Genomic DNA, 8050 nt, shown 5'->3' on the forward strand with positions numbered 1-8050 from the left:
GATAGATAGATAGATAGATAGATAGATAGATAGATAGATAGATAGATGGTTAGATGGACAGATAGATAGAGGGCACAGGGAGAGTTGAAGATGAAGAGGTGATATCTTAAGAATACAATTAAGGAGTGAGAGAGGATTATACTGGGAGAAGGAGAAAGGGAGAGGTAGAATGAGGTAAATTATCTCACATAAAACAGGCAAGAAAATGCTTATACAGTGAAGGGTAAGTGAGGGAAGGTGAGAAGCCTTTTCCTTTTAAGTTCTTTAGAGAAACCAATATTTTTTATAATTTTTTAAAAGATAGCCCAAAAGTGAATCTTTGGGAATTGAAGAGGGTTGACCCATTGCATGGTTAGGGGCTGGAAGTCCCTCCCACCTTAAAGGAGGTTTTGGGAATAAACCTCAGGAAACAAACACAAAAACCAAAAGCCCAAAAAGTACTTGAAGTTTTCCCAATTCCTTAGCACAGAGAGAATTTAGAAGATTAGGTATACACTTCCAGATAGAGAATCTGAAGGTGTGCCCAGGTCCAGGACCTGGAACAGAACCACTGGGCCAAGAGATTGAGAGCATCAGGCTGAGTTTGAGACAGCCTCATAGTTATCTGATCTAATGGGACCTGAAATACCAGGTCCAAAAAGCTTCCAAGCCAAGCCTTTTTAGGCACATGGAAATCTTCACCAACTGCAAGGCAAGAAAGGGATTAGGGAGAGGGGGGAGGCTTATGTATTTTCCACTCTTGGCTGGAGAAGAATTTGGGATTAGTCAGTACTTCTCTATCAGGTAACCAATCATATGTTGAGGTTTACAGGCTTAGGGGTACTGTGACCCCAAAATCACGATACATGGGTACTTCCTGAATGAATTCAACCCAATCCTTCTTTCAGTCAAACACAAAATTCATTAAAGATCCACTATATTGGCCAGACTCTTAAGGAATCTAAACATTTGTGTCACTAATGCAAGCAGGGCAGATCTTAAGAATCTGAGCCTCTAGTGCTTTTTAATAGGAATGAGAGTTCTATTTTGACGAAAGCTTTGAGATAATCATGTGATTTCTCTTTTTTTTAATTACTATGATGAACTATACTGATAGTTTTTCTAATATTTTACCAGTCCTGCATTCCTGGTATAATCCATATGTTTATAGTGTATATTGTGATATAATGCCATAATCTCCTGGCTAGTATTTTATCTAAATTTGTTTTTGCATCAATAGTCATTAGAGAAATTGGCCTATAGTTTTCTTTCTCTGTTTTCTGTTCTTTCTAGTTTAGATATGAGCATCATTTTTGTGTCATAAAAAATTTGGTAGGACTCCTTCTTTTCCCATTTTCTAAAATAGTTTATATGTAATAATTTATAGATAGTATTGTAATAATATAATAGTGTAATTATTGTATTGTAATTAATTGTTCTTTAATGTTTGGTAGAATTCACTTGTGAATCCATTTGATCTGGGGGATTTTTTCTTAGGGAGATCATTGATGACTTATTTAATTTCTTTTTTTCTAAACTAGGGTTATTTAAGTGTTCTTTTTTCTCTTCTGTTAATCTGGACAGTTTATGCTTTTGTAAATATTCATCTGTTTTACTGAGATTGTCAGGTTTATTGGCACATATTTGAGCAAAATAGCATCTAACTCATTTAATTTCCTCTTAATTGGTGATGGATTCACCTTTTTCATTTTTGTTACAGGTAATTTGGTTTCCTTCTTTCTTTTTGAAAAAATCAGATTAACCAATAGTTTATTTAATTTATTGTTTTCCCTCCATAAAATCAGCTTCTAATTTTATTTATTAATTCAATGGTTTTCTTACTTTCAATTTTATTAATCTCTTTTGATTTTTAGGATTTCTAATTTGGTGTTTCATTGAGGATTTTTAATTTGTTCTTCTTCAGGCTATATGCCCAATTCACTGATCAGTTCTTTTTTCTATTTTATCAACACAAGCATTTAGAGATATGTATTTTTCTTGCTTTACCCACTCCCATAAATTTCAGTATGTTGTCTCATTGCCATTATCCTTTTTTGATGAAATTATTTATTATTTCTGTAATTTGTTCTTTGGCCCACTCATTTTTCATGATTAGGTTATTTAGTTTTCAATTAATTTTTAATCTTTGTTTCCACAGCCCTTTATCAAATATAATTTTATTGCATTGTGATCTGAAAAGAATGCATTTAATATTTTTGCTTTCCCGCATTTGGTTGTGAGAATTTTATGCCCTAACAAATGGTCATTTTTTTTGTATGTGTCATATATCACTGAGAAAAAAGTATATTTCTTTTTATTCCCATTCAGTTTTCTCCAGAGGTCTATCATATCTAATTTTTCTAAAATTCTATTCATCTCTTTAACTTCTTTCTTGTTTATTTTTTGGTTAGATTTATCTTGTTCTGAAAGGGGAAAGTTGAGGTGCCCTGCTAATACAGTTTTACTGCCTATTAACTCCTATAACTCATTTAACTTCTCCTCCAAAAATTTAGATACTATGCCATTTGGTGCATATATGTTTAGTATTGAAATTACTTCATCTTCTATAGTAATTTTTCAACTATACAGTTTCCTTCTTTATCTCTTTTAATTAGATCTAGTCATGCTTTTGCTATGAGATCATGATTGCTGTCTCTGCTTTATTTACTTCAGTTGAAACATAATGCATCTTGTTCCAGTCCCTTACATTTACTCTGTGTGTGTCTGCTTCAAATGTGTTTCTTATAAACAACATATCATATGATTCTGGTTTTTAACCCACTCTGCTATCTGCTTCTGTTTTATGGGTGAGTTCATCCCATTCACATTCATAGTTATGATTACTACCTGTATATCTCCCTCTATCCAACTTTTCCCCTGTTTATTCTCATCACACCTCCCTAACTTCCTTTCATGTCCCTCTTTACAAGTGTTTTGCTTCTTATACCCCCGCCCCCAATCTACCCACTTGTCTATCAATCCCTGTCCCTTTCTTATATCTCCCTGCCCTCCTACATCCCTACAGTATAAGATAGACTTCTATACCCAACTAAGTGTGTGTATATTATTCTGTCTTTGAGCCCCTAATAAGAGTAAGGTTCAAGTGTTGTTCATTATACCTACATCTTCCCCTCCACAGTAATGGCTCTTTTGTATTTCTTTTATGTGAAAGAATTTACCCCATTCTAACTCTGCTTTCCTCCTTCTCCTAGTGCATCCTTTTTTCTCCCCACTTAAATTTTTTATATCATCCCATCATAGTCAATTCACCAGAGGGCAAAATAGAAATTGAAAGAATCCACAGATCTCCTCCTGAAAGAGATCCCCAAAGGAAAACTCCTAGAAACATTGTAGCCAAATTCCAGAGTTCCCAGGTCAAGGAGAAAATATTACAAGCAGCCAGAAAGAAACAATTCAGGTATTGTGGAAACACAATCAGAATAACACAAGATTTAGCAGCTTCTACATTAAGAGACCACAGAACATGGAATATAATATTCCAGAGAGCAAAGGAGATAGGACTACAACCAAGACTTACCTACCCAGCAAAACTGAGTATAATCCTTCAGGGGAAAAAAATGGTCATTCAGTGAAATAGAGGGCTTTCAAACATTCTTGATGAAAAGACCAGAGCTGAATAGAAAATTTGACTTTCAAATACAAGACTCAAGTGGAACATGAAGAGGCAAATAGGAAAGAGAAAACATAAGAGACTTATTAACATTGAACTGTTTACATTCCTGCATGGAAAGATGATATTTGTAACTCATGAGATCTTGTCAGTATTAGGGTAGTTGGACGGAAAAAATTATATGCGTATATATATATACATATATATATATATACATATGTATAGATAGATAGATAGAGGGCACAGGGTGATTGATCTGGAGAATAAAATTAAGGGGTGAGAGAGGATGATACTAGGAGAAGGAGAAAGGGAGAGGTAGAATGGGGTAAATTATCTCACAAAAAAAAACAGAAAAGAAAAAGCTCTAGTAGAGGGGAAACAGGGGAAGGTGAGAGGGAATGAGTGAATCTTACTCTCATAGGATTTGACTTAAGGAGAGAATAACATACACGCTCAATTGGGTATGGAAATCTGTCTTACCCTGGAAAATAGATGGGGAAGGGGACAAGAGAGTAGGGGGATGTTAGAGAGGAGAGAAGATTGGGAAAGGGGGTAATCAGAAACAAATACTTCTGAGGAGGGACAGGGTCAAAAGAAAGAATAGAATAAATGGGGGGGTAGGATAGGATTAAGGGAAATAGAGTTAGTTTTTCACAGCATGTCTACTATGGAAGTGTTTTACATAACTGCACATGGATAACCTATATTGAGTTGCTTGCCTTTCCAATGAAGATGGGTGGGGAGAGAAGAAGGGAGAAAATTTGGAACCCAAAGTTTTAAAAACACATGTTTAAAAAAAATGTTTTCACATGCAACTGGGAAATAAGAAATACAGGAAATGGGTACAGAAATCTAACCTGCCCTACAGGAAAATAGAAGGGGAAGGGGATAAGAGAAAGGGGGAGAGATAGAAGGGAAGGCAGACTAGGGGAAGGGGTATTCAGAATGCATGCCATCTTGGGGTGGGAGGAGGGGTGAGATGAGGTGAAAATTTGGAATTCAAAATCTTGTGGAAGTAAATGTTGAAAACTAAAAATAAATAAATTTATTTAAAAAAGAAAAGAAAAATAATAATAAAAAAAGGTTAAAATAAAATAAAATAAGTCATCCAACTGGCAGTAAGCTAAGAGAAACCACCCAACAGGTCTGTAGGGCTTGCCCAACTTGTACCCAGAAACTCTGGAATACACCTGTGAATCCTTGGAGGACCTCAGGCTTCTATCTGGAAAGGCCCCAGTCCCCTCTACAGGACAGGTGGATGAAGAGGGGTGAAATCATACATGCTCTTTCCCTTTTAAATTTTTATCTTGCTTTAGTCACCTTTAATTCTCTCCAGGGAAATTGTCTTTTCTCTATACTCCTTTTGTGACTGTTTAGTCCTAGTTTGCTTAACCTTCTTGCCAGGTTTGTCTCCTCCAGGGTCCTAACCACCAACTTTCAGATGACTGCTCAGGGTATATACCAACCTCTGACTGAGTCCAAGGTCTCTAGCCCACTGGACCTGGCATTAGACAGGTCCTGAAGTCTAATCCTTCGAACAGAACCCAGCAAGGCAGGGACAGGTCTATGTCCCTTGCCACCAGGAAGCAGTTTCAGAAGCTGAGACTTTTGCCCCTTACCCTAAATGAATTTGGGTTCCATATGTTTGAGGGGGTAATGATGGGGTATGGGCCCAAGTCGAGATCTTTGCCCTTTACCCCAGAAAGAATTTGGGTCCTATTTGTCTACAGATTCCCCTTGAATTCTACTTGACCAAGGAAATCTTTAGCTTTCTCCTGAGGCTATAATCCTATCAACTGGTCTTTCCTTATCCTTACATCCAATCTCCCAATTCTTTGTTACCCTTAATTGAGCCTAGCTCTCTGTTGTCTGTTGTCTATTAGCTGGCCCAGGCTACTTCCCAACCTTCTCAACCTCCCAGTCACTCCCATCAAGATCCTCCCTAGACCCCTCTTCTAGACACCCCAGCCTACTGTCCACCCCTATCAAGATCCTCCCTAATCTTTCTGTATATAAGGTCCATCTTGTCTCCATTGAGGGGCTCAGATTCTTTAAAATCTGGCCCACTTGCATTAGCAATACAAATGCTTACAATCCTTAAGGCAGATCTTTAATAAACATTGTCTTTGCCTGGAAAAAAAACACTAGAGAGCATAGGAATAAACTGAGCTTTCCTTAAAATGATAAATAGTGTCTAAACCAGGAGTGGGGAACCTGTGGCCTCAAGGCCACTCAAGGTCCTTGGGTGCAGCCTTTAGACTGAGTCCAAGTTTTACAGCACAAATCCTTTTATTAAGGAGATTTGTAATGTGAAGTTTGGATTCAGTCAAAGAACCCCACTTAAGGACCTAGATAGCAACATGTGGCCTCAAGGCCAAAGGTTCCCCACCCCTGATCTAAACAATCAACCAGCATTATCTGTAATGGAGATAAACTATAAGCCTTCTCAATAAGATCAGGGGTAAAGCAAGGATGTCTATTATCACCACTCTTAGTCAATGTTGTACTGTCAATATATGACAAGCAGGATGATTTCAGAAAAACTTAAGAGTTACATGAAATGATGCTAAGTAAAGTGAGCAGAACCATGAGAAGATTTTACATAGTAACAGCACTATTGTATCATGGTCATCTGTGAATGATTTAGATAGTCTCAGTAATACAATGATCCAAGACAATTTCAAACGACTCATGGTGAAAAATCCTATTCATCTCCAGTGAAAGAATTGATAGAATCCAAATGCATATTGAAATAGACTATTTCACTTTTTTTTCATTTTTTTTGGTGGGGGGAGTCTGTTTTTTTTTTCACAACATGACTAATATGGAAATCTATTTTGCATGATTTCGTCGTGTATAACCTATCTTAAATTGTTTGCCATCTCAGGGAGGGGAAGGTGAGGAATGGAGAGAGAGAATTTGGAACTCCAAATTAAAAAAAATGAATGTTAAAAATTGTTTTTACATGCAAATGGGAAAAATAAAATATTATTTTTAAAAAGATTGCATTGATTTGCAAAATTCTCCAACATTCCAGGAAATTTTGGATAAAGCTTCTCTTTCAAATAGAAATTGAGATACTAAAACAAATTCTAATAACCTTCCATTAAATGCACAGATCCCTTTCCTTAAAATAAATGAACATCAAGCAGTCCCACCACAATGTCATATGCCATATTTCTGAAATATTTTTCAATCAGAAACTGAGAAATTAACTGGATTCTGCCATGAATGGGAAAAGAAACTTACGATGGATATCGCTGATGACGTCAAAGATCTCATTCGCACAACAATTGGTCAAATAAGACTCATTATAAGTTAAAGGTTCAAACAGTTTGAAGGACTGGTGAATGATTGTGACTATAAATGTGGCCAAAAATTTACTATCATGGATCTGAATGGATTTGGGATTTGCTTAATTTTCAAGTAGAATATGTGAACAAAAAATTTGAAAAACTGAGTAAACTTCAGGAATCAGGATGGCAAGGGAAAAAAATACCATAAGCCATAAAGTTATTTGAAAAAATGCTATTCCAGTTGAAAAATGAAAATCAAAACAGAATGATGCTACAAGAACTGCAGCTTGAAATCTCCTGGCTGCTATGAAAGTTTCAATGAGAGAGAAAATTAAGAAGGTCTTCCTATATCTGAAATAGTAGGTCCTGTAGTATCAAAAGCAAATGAAATTAACATGATAATTTTATGTAGTTTTTTCAGAACTGAAAGCCCAGTTAAGCCATTCTCAGCCATCTGTGCATCTAAAGAGCCTTACACAGCAAATCAAATGTTCCAACTGAACACAAAACACCTGGGAATAAGAAATGAAATCTTGAAAGAAACTGAAACCAGCTATATTTTCCCTGCCCCCACATCCCTAATTTTAAAAAAGCAACAGTAAATCCTGACTAAAAACTATTAAAGCCATATTTTGTAAGCTTCTGTTTTCAGAGGATTACAAATTGACTATGAAAAATTTGTCTTAAGTTGACACTGAGAAGCCTAGGAATATTGTTTGTTTAAGTAAATTTTGAGAGAGATTTTATTGATCATTGAAGTTGGACCTTTATTATTTTTATTATTATTGTGTTGTTCTTTTTTATGTTAGAGTGTATATAGTAAGATATTTACATGAATAGAGTTGGTGCTCACCCTTTGTTTTCAAAGAGGATCAATGACATCATGATGTGATGGCGGATGTCTTGACTTGTGCATAATTTGGATTTAAGTGAGGCAAAGTTGCAGTCAGCAGCCTCACTATCTTTTCCAGAGTCATCAAAGACCATTGGCAGGAAAAAAGATGACTGGAAAGGCCCAGGGTGTTTTCAATGACTAACCAAGCTCTAAATGTTCCACAGCACCTGCTCCAGCTGTCTTCATGGCTATTGGAATACATTGTTCTTATCCACTCATTTCTCCAGGATAAGTATTCACATGTTTGGG

General features: G+C 36.1%; 1 pseudogene; it reads left to right on the top strand.

The window, feature by feature from the left end:
• LOC114048069 overlaps positions 1-7453 on the top strand; it is a 10566-nt pseudogene extending 3113 nt beyond the window's left edge.
• Positions 7454-8050: the final 597 nt, after the last annotated feature.

The sequence above is a fragment of the Vombatus ursinus genome, unplaced genomic scaffold (genome assembly GCF_900497805.2).
Source record: "Vombatus ursinus unplaced genomic scaffold, bare-nosed wombat genome assembly UNPS02014791.1, whole genome shotgun sequence".
Lineage (NCBI taxonomy): Eukaryota > Metazoa > Chordata > Mammalia > Diprotodontia > Vombatidae > Vombatus > Vombatus ursinus.